At 38.5% G+C, this 15,776-nt stretch overlaps 1 non-coding gene across 1 annotated transcript; it reads right to left on the bottom strand.

The window, feature by feature from the left end:
• Positions 1-848: 848 nt before the first annotated feature.
• Positions 849-952, bottom strand: LOC142872401 (U6 spliceosomal RNA). Its single transcript, XR_012920665.1, has one exon. It is a non-coding gene; the product is annotated as a U6 spliceosomal RNA (small nuclear RNA).
• Positions 953-15,776: the final 14,824 nt, after the last annotated feature.

The raw sequence follows: 15,776 nt of genomic DNA, 5'->3' as shown, positions 1-15,776 counted from the left end.
GTGGGTGAGTAAAAACTGTCCACAGTCAAACAACTAGTCATGAAGGTTAGATTTGCCAAAGCCTATTCTCTTCCTCCAATGTCACCTTTCTACCCTGAGGCCTTCTTTAATATGAGGTACCAGAGTCATAAGCACACTCTTGCCAGGCTAATTTATAGCACACCTTGTCCCCCATACCTTAGAAGTTGGGGCAATAGCAATGATTTACCCTATGCTGAAGATGACTATTCTATGAATTAACATGATTAGAGGGAAGACTAGCATGGCCATCTTTATCAGTAGGGATTATTTTCAGCTTCATGTAACAACAAAACAAAAACAACACAACTATGGTAGCTTGACTAAATCCAGAGATAGGCAAGCTTGGGCTGGTATGAAGGTTTCACAGTGCTATTAGGGACCCAAATTGCTTATCTTTCCAGTATGCTATGCATAGTGTCATGCAATAATTTTCATGCTCATGAGATGGCTGCTGCTCCACCAGATATCACACCTGTATTCCAGGCTGGAAGAAGAGGAAAGAACAAAGGACAAAGACAAATGCCTGAGCCAACTGACCTTTTTTCTATATATATGCCTTCCCTCCCTCCCTCCCTCCCTCCCTCCCTCCCTCCCTCCCTCCCTCCCTCCCTCCCTCCCTCCCTCCCTCCCTTCCTTCCTTCCTTCCTTCCTTCCTTCCTTCCTTCCTTCCTTCCTTCCTTCCTTCCTCCCTCCCTCCCTCCTTCCCTCCCTCCCCTTTATTCTTTTGTAGTGAAAATCACAATTTCAATATTGGACACCACACAACATGCTCCAGTTCACATCATCTGTTTCACTTCTTCAGTGTCAAAGGACCTCCAAGAACTGCATAAAATATGGAATGCTTTGTGATTTTTTGTGTCATTCTTGTACAAGGGCCATATTAATCTCTGTATCATTACAACTTTAGAACATGAGCTACAAAATGGAGTATGAGCTCATCCCCTTTTAGCCATAAACAATAACCAAAAGACTTTACTTGCTTAAATGTCATTGGCCAGCCTTGTCACATAGCTGTCCTGTAGAGACAAGGACGTCTGTGGAGCGAATCATTGTAACTAAGCCTAACGTTGCCCTTAGTGAACTGGAGATTCTGCTAATAAAGAAGAATTAGAGAATGGTTGTTGGTTGAGTAGGCAATGAGCAGTGGTCATCTTCTGTGATAGATATTTCCATATGACTTCATCAAGAATACAGACTGAAGTAGGGGAAGAGCCCCTTTGCATCAAGAAAAAACACTAAGTGCATATTCCTGCACATGGTTAGATGCCAGCTAGACATTATTTATTTTCTTGCTGTTTCTTACATCTTCAATTTCCATTCCCAGGCCCTGTGCTGAATCCCTCTAATTTGGAGTACTGATTAGCTTCCTGATGGGTATTGGACCATTGGGTACTTCTGCTGGGTACCTCTAGCCTCTAGTGAGGTGGTGGCAGTGTGCACAGTTTGAGCAGATGGGTGTAGCACAGTGGTTAAGAGCTGGGGAGTCACACAGAGCTGGGTTCAAACTTGAACATCACCTCTTATAACCTGTGTGATTCTAAGCAAGTTCCTTAACTTCCCTAAACCTTGATTTCCTCATCCAATAAATGAAGACAGTAATAACACCTTCTTCAGAGGATTTCTATGAGTAGGAAATGAATCGATGGACATAAAGCACCTAGAGGAATACCTGACCCATGGCAAGCACTGGAGCAATGTTAACGGTTGTTATTATAATATAATATGTATATAATATCACTATTAGTCAAGTTCACCTGGATTAAAATCATGGATCTTCCATTTTCTTAGGCAAGTTGCTAAAAGTCTTTGACCCTCAATGGATCGCGTGGAAAATTGTTACTGTGCAAGGTTATAGACGATAGATATGTAAAGTACCCGATAAAGTGACTGGTGAATAGTAGGAATGGTAAAGTCTACTAGTTGCCTAGCAATATTGATTTTCTTTCTCCCTAACTGCCAGAATTTCATTTTGTTCAGGATGGTCATGTGCTCTGCTAAAATTACTCTGTTTCCACTTGCATCTGGGGGATGACAAAATTCTGTCCAATGTAACGTAAGTGGAATTCCCTGGAGAGAGCTTTCTTTCCTGAATAAAGACACAAGCTCTTACCTTGTGGAAGCCCTTTCTCCTCTCTGCTTCCCCTTGTATTCCTGGAGATGCTGCATCATCTCAAAAGTGTGAGGACAAGAGCCAAGAACAAATGATGACCGAGCAGAAAAGTAGACCTTGGGTCCCTGATGGCATCATTGAGCTTCTGATCACCCAAATCTAGATTTGTTATATGAAAAAAAACAAAAACAAAAAACAACCTTATTGTCTTAAGCCAATATTCCTTGAATTTTATTTTATGTGTAGCCAAACAAACATAATCCCATGATGAAACAGGTTTTTGTCATGTGGAGATTGTATTAAGGGTTATCATCATCATCATCATTGATATCAGCTCTATCTGTGACATGGCCCTAGGATACACATATATGTGTTCTGTTCTTATGGGCAATTACCAAAGTGTGTGATCATGGCTCCACGAAAGAAACTAGCAGGAAGTATTGATCAGAAGTATTCTAGTGTCTTCAGTTCCCTGTAGGGAACAGGAGAAATCCTGCAGGACCAGGCAATAGTCACAGGATCCTAAAATGACTGCTAATGCAGGACAGTCCTGTGCATACACTGAAGCCCTCTGGATCTTTAGTTTGGAGATCTATGAGTTTATTGTCCTATAATTATCCATAGGTACCTGGGTGACATTAAGAATATCTGGGATGGGGCTAAAGAGAGATCAAATGCTGAATGAAGGATAATGTTGCAAAGATTATTTTGTCGATATCGGTAACCAGTGATAATTAGGGTTGTGCAATGAGTAATTATCTCTCCCACAACCTCTTCACTGGTTTATTTTGCAAGTAAATCTCTGACCAAATTCGGCCACATATAAAGATGTATATTAATTAGATCCATATTTATTAGGAAGCAGTCACAAAGCAGCTCATATAACCTGTTCTATAAGTTTGATAAAATTCCAGCTCTTGGCCTTTTAGGTATTCTGACTGCACCAGTGCATGCAGTGTTCACTTGAGGCAGATACGATCATATCTTAGAGGCAGAGTTCAATTAATCTTATAGTAGATATCAGGCCACTCGAGCACTGAGTACTAAGTCAATGGTCAGACACAGGACAATCTAGAAATCAGTCTCCAGATAATATCCCTAAAGGTACAGGACACAGGGTTTTCTACATTTTTATTCTGTTTATGCAATCAGGGAGGGAGTCTAGAATATTTCATACAAACCACATGTCTTTAATATCACTATTTCCACCAGTTAAACCCCATTTCTAGCATCCCTAATGCTAATTGACAAGTCATTAATGTTACCAATGAAATCCTATTTTTAAACATGCATTATGCTAATTAAGAATACTTTGGTGGTGTTGGGAGGTTAAGATAGCTGAATCACCTCTGGAGGCTGAGCTTTCTGATTAGAATTCTGTCTAGATGATGACACCTAGGGTATGAATTTTTAGTTTGGGCAAATGACCACCCTTTGGGTATGGCTTAAGCTAACTGACATTTACATAATTTTATATTTCCTATAAAGTATATGGAAGGTTTAAATTACAGACATTCTATTAATTAGTTCATGTCATTAATAAAAGGTAAAGTTAGAAATAGACCTTGTATCCCCTGACTCCCAAATTTGAAAGTCTTACCACTATAGCAACCCAGCTTGGTGTTAATCCTACAAACTGTCCAAACTCATTGCCTTAAGGTAAACTCTTGTAAGTTAGACTATTAATATCATCAAAAAATGTTACCACTTAGAGTGAGAATAACAAATTTAGTCACTAATATTTATCTGGGAGAACTATGTAAATAGGGTACGGCAGGTTAAAACACAGAGCATGAAATAATAAAGTTTGGATTTCTAAGAGGAGGTCAAATGTAAAATAACACAGCTGGTTATTAGAAAACTAAGAGAAAGAATGATAAATATTGACTAACAAGTTCAAAGCAAACTTTGTGTTGTTATGATCCCTCCTCCATTTCGACCCTGCCATGTCTGTATCAGGCCTGCTCTAATTTCATAACCATTTATATTCATCTCTTTGATCATTTTTCTTTTATTAATAAGCATCCACTCCATGAATTCTAATTTATTTTTACACAGGAAATTATGAGAAAACAATTAAAGAATTCCCAGATGTGATAACTGGTTTGTAGTGACATCGTTTAGACTTTCAAAGAAGCTAAGACAGATTCTGATTTGGGGATTCAGTGGGCATCTGGAGAAAGGAAGAGGGTCTACACCCACCACGCCCATGCCTCCCCTTAGCCCACCCATGTTCCTCAGAGGGCTCAGCTGCCCCACCACACCCCCCACAGAGAGGAGAAGTCTTATTACTACACTTGCTTAACAGCTTTATGAAAATGTGTTTAGTGCTCTTTGGCCAGTCTTCTGAAGAAAATTCATTCTCAACTGTGCTATTTTGTTTGTTCAATCCTTGTAGAGGTGAAGTCTGAATATTGCCAACAGAGAGCATCAAGATCTCATTTTACTGGAGAGTTTGATTCAGAAAAAATGAGCACACTGATTGAAGCCAAAACTATGACAAAATTGTTGGATATTCTTGAGGGGATGATGAAGGATGGGTAGAATTAATTTCTACCTAAAGAAAGTGGTACTTCCCCCCCTCATTCTTAAACAATGGTATACTGACATATTTTCTCCATCTGTAAAACAAAGATAAATTTTTTTAGTCTCCTTTATAGAAATGACAAAAGCTTCTATAAAAGGCTTGGTTAGATGCTAAATGTTAAGTCAGTTCTTGATGGCAATCTACTGAAGTCTTTACGGCTTGATCATCTGAGAATTAAAAGCCACTGGGTCTTCCTTGAAACTCTCCATTGGGAATAGCATATGGCTTCTAGACTCTGTGTAATTAAACTTCCTGGAAAAGAGGGGGCTGGGAAGCTGTAGACCACTGAATCAATAGACTAAAAACAACATCTAACAGGTAAATGGGTTAAATGGCTAAGTGGCGATTCATCTGAGTATTGGCCCTTTCTCTGTTAAACCTAATATCAAAGGGTGAATGCCATGATAAGGAGTTCAAAAGCACCCTAAGCTCAAAACAGCTTTGGAAAAGCCAAGCTGGTTTAACTGATATAATTATTGTGGATTCATTGAAGTCTGAACAGCAAAGTATTTAAAGCACTGTCAGGAAATATTAAATCTCCCTTCTGAGACTACGATTAAAAAAAGGTAGGACAGCTCATTTTTTACATTAAAGCAAGATTGGGCCTGATTAGTATTTGAAATATTTCTTTCCCGATTTGGGGCAGCATTAGATTTTGGCTAGTGAAATATAAATGAACATCAATTGTACATGACAACTGCTGATCCAAACCACTTAAAATTCCCTGAATGTCCTTTTCTTTTAGACTGGCTGCCAGAGTCTCATCATCAAAGCCAGCAGAGCCGAGGAAAGGCAGCTCTGTAGTAAGGCTCCACCCAAGCTGTGAAGGGCTAGAGAGATAGCTGTTTGTGTTGTGAGGACATGAATCACTATCAGGGCCATGACAACATTTCAAGCTAGGTCACAGTAGTCCAAGTCACTCTGCATTTTGCTCAGAGGCAAGGGAGCTCAGAGACTTGTTGCTGCTTTTTGTTTGCGTGGGAATAAAATCCACTTATGTGGCCATACCACTTCCACTCGCTTCAGGTTGAGACCAAAGACTTCACTAGAAACATACAAGCATCTAACGTTAAAGCTACAATAATAAAGATGGCTGATTTACCACAACAATTTCATTGTTACCTCGTAAACATTTTGATTTGGAAAATGAGTGAAGACTGAGAAATTGTAAACGGTCCTTGAGTTTGTCCTTGGAGAGAAATGTAATCATGGTTAGTCGTTAGCCATCATCATGGGTTCACTGAAGCAACTTCCTAGGCCAAAATAAACAATTTGTTACATACAAACTAATTCAAGAGATAAGGTTGATTTGTCTCTTGGAAATCAAGGTCCTCATCTTTCCATGAGTTTAGTCTAGAAATGCGGTAACCAGATTCACCTAAGACACCAACTCTAATACCCTTCTCCCCTACCCAAACTTACTTTCACGATCTTATCTATAAGATCTATTGGAACAAAGAGCCCACTAATTAAGCAGCTAACTCCAAGACTATGCTATTAGCCTAGGGGAACTTGTTTTGTTCCATTAATTTGAGAGCTGCTTCTTTATATCTGGCAGGAATTGGTGTAGGTCTGTCTCTACCCACTTTTATGGGAGGAAACACCACACTATAGTTTGAACTAAATATTATATCACAGTTTAGACCACATCTTTCTTTGTTAGTGATCTTGAAGGAGCACCCTTTAGTGTGTTCTGGAAGACTGATCCATCTTTATCTACTACCCATGCAAATGTTTTGTGTTTAGCTAAGGCTGTAGCTGATAGAACCAAAATGCTTAGCAGATTTTGGATTGATTCTGCTCTCCACGGCCCCATCTGCTCTTCGCTATATGAATTGAGCATGAAAGGTCACAGCGAATCAATCCCGGCTTGGGTTTGCAAAAATGTGAATAGAAGGTAGTCCGTCATGGTAGCTCCCTTTTGTGAGAAGGTTATTAAAGTTCACTGGAAAACAATTTCCCCAATCTCACATTTATAATTGAATACTGCTGTTGTGAAGTTTCAATGAGATAAAGTATGTGGAAGTGCTTTGTAAACTCTGTAAAATAAAAAGTCTAGAAGGAAAAGCCATGGAACTGTTAACTGTGGTTCATGCTGAAAAATGGGATTGTGGGGGAAACTTCACTATCAATTATTAACTCATACCCTTCTCTAACACTAAAATATTTAAAGCTACAAATATGTATTACTCAGAAAATCAGCAAAATGTATAGGAATCCTTCCTTTTGCTTACGTGTTTTCCACAGGAAGGGATGTACCAATAAGCTACCTTTCACCATTAAAACTTATTATACCTGGGTTTCAAATGACCAAATGACCAAAAAAGGGGTAATTATCAATACTTTTTCAAAGGAAAACAATCAAATATCATATATGTAGAGAGAAGGAAAAATGAAGCTATATTTTTCTTATGATATTTAGATATCATATTTCTATATGATATTTAGAATATCATATATTCTACAGTTATAATTTTTAAGTTTGCTTTTAAGAGAATTTGAAGTGATATCTTATTGTACTTTTAGCTCAGTATGTAAAAATGACACAATTATGAATATTTTGGGGAACCTATTTGAGTATGGGACATTAGGCCATTCCAGGTCAACAAGAGAATTGTCTTGCAGTTCAGTGTAAATAAGATGAGGACAAATATAGAAACTAAAATCCTAGACACACCGGGCCAGTTAATTTCATAGACTGAACACCGCTTATATGTTAACTTAGTAGTCATTTCAGGTAATATATGTATATTGGGAAGGAACTAAAAGGAGCTTTTCCTACTTAGGTTTGGGAAGGGAAGGAGAAGATGAGAAGCACATCTACATTTAGTGCCTTTCTCACGTGCCTGAAGCTCTGATGAGAACTCCATATTCATTGCTGTTTAAATCCATACAACAAACCTATGAGGTATGTACAGGTGCAAGATTTCATAACAAGCATTGGTTATATTAATATATAAGTGGGTCAATTCATTAGGGAAACTTTAAAGTTGTAATGTGATCAAAGCAGGAACTGGCAGTTTCCATAATTTGGAATTGAATCATAGGGAAAAAAAATGTCACTTGCAGTTTAACTTTGTTTATCTTAATAATAAGTAAGCAAGATTCTAACAATGTGTATGCAACCCAAGGCTAATGATAGTGCTGGAGGGGGTAGGAAAAGAAAAGGACTCTTTCGCTTTTAGTAAAAAAGTTTAAACATAAAATAAAGAGAATAGTGTAGTGAAACTCCATATAGTAGATTCAATCCAGATTCTACATTTATCAATATTTTCTCTCACTTGTTTCATCTATTCCCCCCATTTTATACTGAAGTATGTTAAAGCAAGACTTCATGTTATGTCAACCCTACAAAATGATGATGAAAATTCACAATTTCTCTTTAAAGAAGACCTTTCCCTCATCAACCAAGGTTGATTACCCTGAAATACAGTTCATATAGAAACATTAGGTTAAATTCTTCCCCCTAAGCTGTCTCAGAGTGAAGTATTATATCCAAGGTATCTCCAGTGGTGAACCAAGGAGGTTGTGTGAGTTTCATTTTGATTTTGCTTCTATTGCTTTGGCCACCCCTCTATGTTTACATACCAGAATGGACTCATGTTTTCTTTACACATTCAATGTTGTAGTGGATGTTGGTGATGCTCTGCCCAAATCACCTCAACACTGACTATTCCTGAATATGAAGGCGGCAAGCACCTGCAATTCTCCACCTGAGACTTTTACCTTCTCCCACGCACAGGGCAAGAGGAAGGGCTGGAGAATTAACACACTGGGAGTATCCCTCAGTCAGTGTAGGAGGACAAGTCTGAGCTGTGCTCCACACCATTTCCCAGGAGTCCCAGCAGGACTAAGCTCCTGTTACCCTCCATGGTAACCTGCTTATTAACACACCGTATACTGGCTTCTTACCCTTTTCTGTCTTGCTTTGACCATCCCTTATCACTATCTCCTGGAACCATTCCCCAATAAACTACATGCAGTCAAATCCTTGTCTCCAGGTCTGCTTTGGGGGCGGGGGGGACCCAGCCCAATAAAGTTGATCCAAGAGTGGTTATAGGAGGCAGAAACCAGAATGTGCTGCTGATTGGAGGGATAGGATGGCCCTCACTACTGGTAAATGGGGTGATGATTACTTCCAGCATGGAATAGCATCACGGTTTCCTAGGTTCCACCTATGGTGGACTGAGATGGGGAACGTGTGGAAGGAGATGTACTGGTGTATACAATATATCTAATATCTGAAAGATAGAGGGCAGGAGTAACTATGAGGATTGGGGAATTAGTTGGATGTTATTAACATCCATAGAAGGAAAGAAAATAACAGAGTCAGATCAGTGATTTATCAATTCAGGGCATGGTATGAAAGCCAGGATGTCTCAATGACAGTGTTTACAGAGATCCTCATCTTCTGCACTCAGAAGGCTATGCTAAAGATCAGTTCCAAGATTTAAATGTAAGAGTGGTAGAACCACGAAGAGGCTAATTCACAGCCCCAGTGTCTCTTATACTAAAAGCAGGACTCTGAGACCTATGATGAGGACTTCTAGGTGGATGTGTTTGAGCACTGCCAAGGCCCAGAGATTCCACTGAGTCCTCTGGACCAGCAATGGAGACCCTCTCCTTCTGGCTAGCAGGAAGCAACCTTCTGTTTTTGAGAGACTAAGCAAAATTCCTACTGGAGATGGATGCCCTTTGAGATGATGTTTGTATTCCTTAAGTTCTCTATTCCTGACTCCATTTTTTTTGCTTCTAGATCTGTGTTGTCAAATTCAGTAGCCACTAGCCACATGCAACTATAAACCAATTAAAATGGAATAAAATAATAAATTTATTTTGTCCCTATAGGATTATCCTGTTGCTTCTGCATTGTTTATGGAAAAGACCTTCCTTTCTTCACTGAAATGTATTGGAGCCTTTGTTGAAAATCAAGTGATTGAAAGCATGTGGGTCTATTTCTGTACTATTTTTTCCATGTATCTATTTATCTATCCATGTCCAAATACCACACTGTCTTAATTGCATAGCTTTATAAAAAGTTTTAAACTCTGACAGTACACATATGGCAAATTCCTTCACCTTCAAGATTGTCTTGGCCATTCTAAGTCCTGTGCACATCCATATAAATTTTAAAATTATCTTGTCAATTAACATAAGTAAATATTGCTGGGATTTTGATTGGGATTATATTAAATCTATAGGTCAACTTGATGGTTTTAATATATTATTTTAATATAGTTTCCTTTTGATTCTCTATGTACACAATCATATCATATGAAAACAAAGACAGTTTTATATCTATCTACTTCTTTCTTTTTTCTTTTCTTTCCTTTTTTTTTTTTTTTTGCTTTATAATGCTGGCTAGAACCTCAGGTACAGGATGAATAAAAATTGAGATAGTGAAAATCATTGCCTGTCCCCAGTTTTATCAGGCTTATCAATCCGTAAAGGGATCTTCAACTAATGTCATACTTAAAATATGCAATGCTTTCCCAAACTTGGGGAAAATTGCTGGCCCCACTTAAAGCTAGCGCCCTTCTGAGTCATCCAGGAAATGGTTTGGAGCAATTCCCAAATGTGATATATGCTGTCTAGGTTTCTGCTTCCAGTTAGTGTATAGACTTTGACAGATCATTGCTCCTATTGTGAAAATGAAAAATTAAATTTAATAAAGTCTTATTTGTAATAGATTTATTTTTAGAGCAGTTTTAGATTTGCAGAAAAATGAACAGAAAGTACAGAGAGTTCCCATATAGCCCTCATTCTGCATGCCCCTCATCCTCTCTCACTATCAACATCCCATCCCATAGTGGTACATTTGTTACAATTGATGTACCAACATGGGAACATCATTGTCAACTAAAGTTCATAGTTTATATTAGTATTCACCCTTGATGTTGTACATTCTATGGGTTTTGACAAATCTATAATGACAGGCACACACTATTGAAGTACAGAATAGTTTCACTGCCCTAAAAATCCTCTATGCTCTGCCTATTCATTCCTCCTTTTTCCCAATTCCTGACCACTGATTGTTTGACCCTGTGGTTTTGCTTTTTCCAGAATGTTCTATCATTAAAATCATACAGTATGCAGCCATTTCAGGTTGGCTTCTTTCACTTAGTAATATGCATTTAAGTTTCCTCCATGTGTTTTCATGGCTTGATAGTTCATTTCTTGTTAGCACTGAATAATATTCCATTTTCTGAATGTAACATAGTTTATTTATCCTACCAAAGGACATCTTGGTTGCTTCCAAGTTTTGGCAAACAAGAATAAAGCTGTTATAAACATCTGTGTGCAAGTTTTGTATGGACATAAGTTTTCAACTCATGTGAGTAAATACCAAGGAGTGTGATGGCTGGATTGTATGGTAAGGGTATGTTTAGTTTTGTAAGACAGTGCCACGATGTCTTCCAAAGTGGCTGTACCATTTTGCATTCTTGCCAGCAATGAAGGAGTGTTCATGTTGCCTGACATCCTCACCAGCATTTGGTGTTGTCAGTGCTTTGGATTTTGGCCAGTCTAATAGGTATGTAGTGGTATCTCATTGTTTTAATTTGCAATTCCCTAATGGCGTATGATACTGAATGTCTTTTCATATGCTTATTTGCCATCTGTATGTCTTCTTTGGTGAGGATGTTTTCAGGTTTTTTGCCCATTTTTAAGACAAATTGTTCATTTTCTTTTTGCTATAGATTGAAAGTTTGTGTGTGTTGAAACCTAATTCCCAGTGTGATGGTCTTTGAAGGTAAGGTCTTTGAAGGTAAGGTAAGGTGATTGAGCCATGAAGATGGAGCCCTCATGGATGGTATTAGTATTCATATAAAACAGACCTTGAAGAGTTCCCTCATTCCTTTCACCCTGTGAGAAGATAGCCATGTAGGAAGCAGGAAGTGGGCCCTCATCACCCAAACCTGTTGATGCCTTGATCTGAGATTTCCCAGTCTCCAGACTATGAGAAATAAAGCTCTGTTGTTTGTAAGAGATCCAGTCTATGGTATTCTGTTACAGCAACCTAAACAGACTAAGATATTTACCACTGAGTTTTAAGAGTTCTTTGTATATTGTGGATAACAGTGCTTTATCAGATGTCTTTTGCAAATATTTTCTCCTGGTTTGTGGCTCTTTTTTTCATTCTCTTCACAGTGATTCTGTAGAGCAGATTTTTTAAAATTTTAACAAAGTCCAGCTTATCAATTATTTCTTTCCCTTGTCTTCAGTGCTGTGTCTAAAAAGTCATCTCCATACCCAAGGTCACCTAGATTTCCTCCTATGTTGTCTTCCAGGAATTTTATAGTTTTGTGTTTTATAATAGATCTATGATCCATTTTGAGTTAATTTTTGTGAAAGGTATAAGGTCTGCATCTAGGTTAATTTTTTTGGCTTTTGAATGTCCAGTTATCCTAGCACCATTTGTTGAAAAGACTATCTTTTCTCCAAGGTCATAATTTTTGAAAACATACTAAAGCACTGTGGATGTAAAGAAGCCTATGGGAAGTAAATTCCAAAAAGGGACAGGTCCTTTTTAGATGGGCAGAGATTTCATTTACTCTTCACCATAACTCTGTGAAGTAGGGGTAATTATTAAATTACTTGTTCATAGTCACATAGCCCAACTCCAACTGGTGTAGTAGTGCAGAGTAAATGAAACAATTACCAATGACCTCCTATTTGCCAAAATCAATAGAAATACTTCAACTCTCATCTCACCGGCAACATTTTGGCAATGTTAACTATAATCTTCTTGAAATTCTTCTCCCTTAACTCCCATGACACTGAACTTTTTCCTCTTTTCTCTCTGGCCTTTCTTTCTCAGTTCTCTTCTCTCATCTTCGTAGTTGTTGGTATGCCCTAGGGTTTCAATTTCTATGTTCTTCTCACTAATGCCTTCCCTGAGTGATGATATTTCTCCACCCCAGTGGCCCAAACCAATGCTAATATTTCCCAAAATATTTACTACTAGTTCAGATATTTCTCCTGGTTGCCTAGCAGGAGCTCCACCTGAATTATAATATTCCACATCAACTCAAACCCAACCTACCAAAAACTGACTCTATCTTTTGTGTTGTCTACATTAGAGAATGGAACTATCTGAAAAGTTCTCAGATAAATTCTCAAATAAGCCTAACTCTCTCCCACTCCCATCTTCAAACAGTCACTAATTAATCTCTTATGTACATCCGTTGCATCAATTCCCACTGCTAATATCTGGTTCCAGAGCTTTCTCATTTCTTGCTGATTTATTAAAACAATCCCTTAACTTCTCTCCTGCCTCTAACCTGATTCCTCTCCAATCCATCATCTGTCATAGTGTCAGAATGATCTTTCTAAAGCCACATTTGTTTCAGTGCCTCCCCCACTTAAAAGCCTTCAAAAGTATCCCACTGGCCTTGGGCAAGAGAAAACACATCTTATAACACAGTTTCTAAAGTATTCAGGAGGCAGGCCCCGATTCAGCTTTCTAATGTCATGACTCCCATTTTCATTTCCCTAATGAGCCAAGCTCTCTCTTGCCTAAGAAACTTCTCATGTACTATTTCTTCTTCCTGGGAATTAGAATGTTTTTTTTTATGCCCCCTAATCCCCTGGTATGTTATTTATTGTGCTTTATTTTAATTACGTGCTTACTTCTGGCCTCCCCTGTTACACTATAGCTACCTTGGGGGCAAGCTCAAGTTGGCTTTAGCATCTCTGGCCTCTGTAGTTTGGTTGGCACCTACTAAATGGGTGAGTGAATGAGGTCCCCTCTCCATAGCTGAGCTCCCTACTCTGATGACTGTGATTACCTATTTTACTTTTTGTCTGGCGCTTGTCAGGCCTTGATGTGATATTTGATATAATTCTTCCCCAATCCTCGGTAGACTGGTTTCATTGTATATAAACAGTCTTATTGTGGTTCCTATGGGATACTCTACTATCACCACACTCCCTGACATCAGACTTCCTGTTTTTTGATGACCTAGACATTGGCCTGCAGGTTGGGCCTATTTGTAGAAAGCCCTCCAACTCATGCAATCTCTACATCCATTTATTTCAGCTCCCCCAGCTACAAGCTAAACCTGCCCAAAGAACTATCCTCTGCCACCTGTAGGTCTCTGCTTTTCACCTTAATGATAGTTGACCCTTAGAATCCCCAGCTGCCTAAAACTAAAACAGCACCAAAATCATCATAATAAGCGTTTGAGATAGCCGGATGACTACTAATGTATAATTTAGGGTTGTTACCTAGGTACATATCTGGTAGAAATTGTTGGAACAAATTAAAGGGGAAAATAAGGTAGCTTTATAATTAGCAAATGGAGACTGAACCTGTCGTGTTCCTCTGTCACAAGGAGAGTGGGACCAGGAATGAATATGTAACACAGAAGACAACAACCAGTGGAAAAATATAGGTGCCAAGAAATATCATTTCATACTAGGCGTTTATGAAAAACACTCAAACCATGCTTTCCTCTACACTCATCACAACAGTGAACTAAATAGAAGAAGACTTCTTCTATTTGGAAGGTTTTCCGTACACACCAAGTAGTGGAAACCAACTGGGTGTCCTCTAATTCAATTCCAGCACTATCAACCTGGAGATAGATAGCATCAGGTCCCACAGATTGAGAACTCAGTCCCCACGATGGACCTCTCCTTCCTACCACTCACAAGTCCAGACCTCCAAACTTCTGACTGACTGGCTTCAAATGGGGGTTCTCCTGACCCCCATTATTTTCCTTCTTGTGCCAAAATTCTGAGCACTGAGTTGGTTCAAGAAAAATTGTGGAGATTTGTACGTATCTACTTTAAATTTCAGAGTTGGGGCCTGCATTGCATCCACCAACACCTTGAAGAAACCTTCCCCACAACCACCACTAACACATGCCCCTCCAGGGCCTGAGAACTGACCAGCCAGGTGGCCCTCATTCCCAGCAAAGCTGCACCACTGGCTCCACAAACACTCATAGTCTAAGCCACCAAGGCACTCACAGACACCACTGATGTTGATTAAAGCCAAAGAAATCACATGTAGACAATACTACTGTGCCCACCCAGAACTAAAGCCAAAGCACTCTACCCAACTGGCACTATAGGACACTTCTACAGGGGAAAGTCTTTGTCTATGATGAAAGCTACTATATAAAATTGGAAGAGTGACTATTCAACCAGCTACACAAATATCAACATAGGGATATAAGAAACATGAAAATGCAAGGAAACATGACACCTCCAAAGAAACACAAAAATTCTCTAGTAACACCCCAAAAGGAAATCTAAAAAATGCCTGAGAAATAATTCAAAATAATGATCCTAAGAAACCTCAGCAAGATAAAAGAGAATACAGATAGACAAGTATTCAACAACACACTAGATTAAGTAGAAGAAAATTTCTGAACTTTAAGATAGGCCTTTTAAAATCACCCAGTCAGACCAAAAACAAAAAAAGTAAAAATGAATAAAAAAGAATAAAGAAAGCCTATGTGCCATATGACACATCAATAAATGAACACATTTTCACATTATGGGAGTTCCAGAAGGAGACAAGAAATATAGAAAACCCATTTAATGAAATAATAGCTGAAAATTTCCAAAGCCTTGGGAAAGATATGGACATCCAGATCCAGGAAGCACAAAGATTTCCAAATAGATTCAACCTAAAAAGGCCCTTTCTGGAGCATATTTTAGTCAAACTGTCAAGTCAAAGATAAAAAAATATATCTAAAAATAGCAAAAGCAAAGCATCAACTCACAGATGAGGGAATATCCATTAGACTGACAGATTTCTAAGCAAAAATCTTACAGGCCAGGAGACAATGGGATGATATACTCAAAGAAAAAAATTCCAGACAAAAATACTATAACCAGAAAAGATATCCTTCAGAAAGGAGAAATAAGGTTTTTCTTAGACAAGCAAAAACTGAGGGAATTCATAACCACAAGATTAGCCTGGCAAGAAATGCTCAAGAGAGTCCTATATCTGGAAGTGAAAGTATGATAACTACTATCATGGAAACATGCAGAAGTATAAAACTCACTAGTAGAGCAGACACATAAATGGGAAAGAGAAAAGAA

This window comes from Microcebus murinus, chromosome 8 (genome assembly GCF_040939455.1).
Source record: "Microcebus murinus isolate Inina chromosome 8, M.murinus_Inina_mat1.0, whole genome shotgun sequence".
Classification (NCBI taxonomy): Eukaryota; Metazoa; Chordata; class Mammalia; order Primates; family Cheirogaleidae; genus Microcebus; species Microcebus murinus.
Note: the sequence above shows the minus strand (reverse complement) of the source record. Positions and strands in the feature narration are given on the sequence as shown.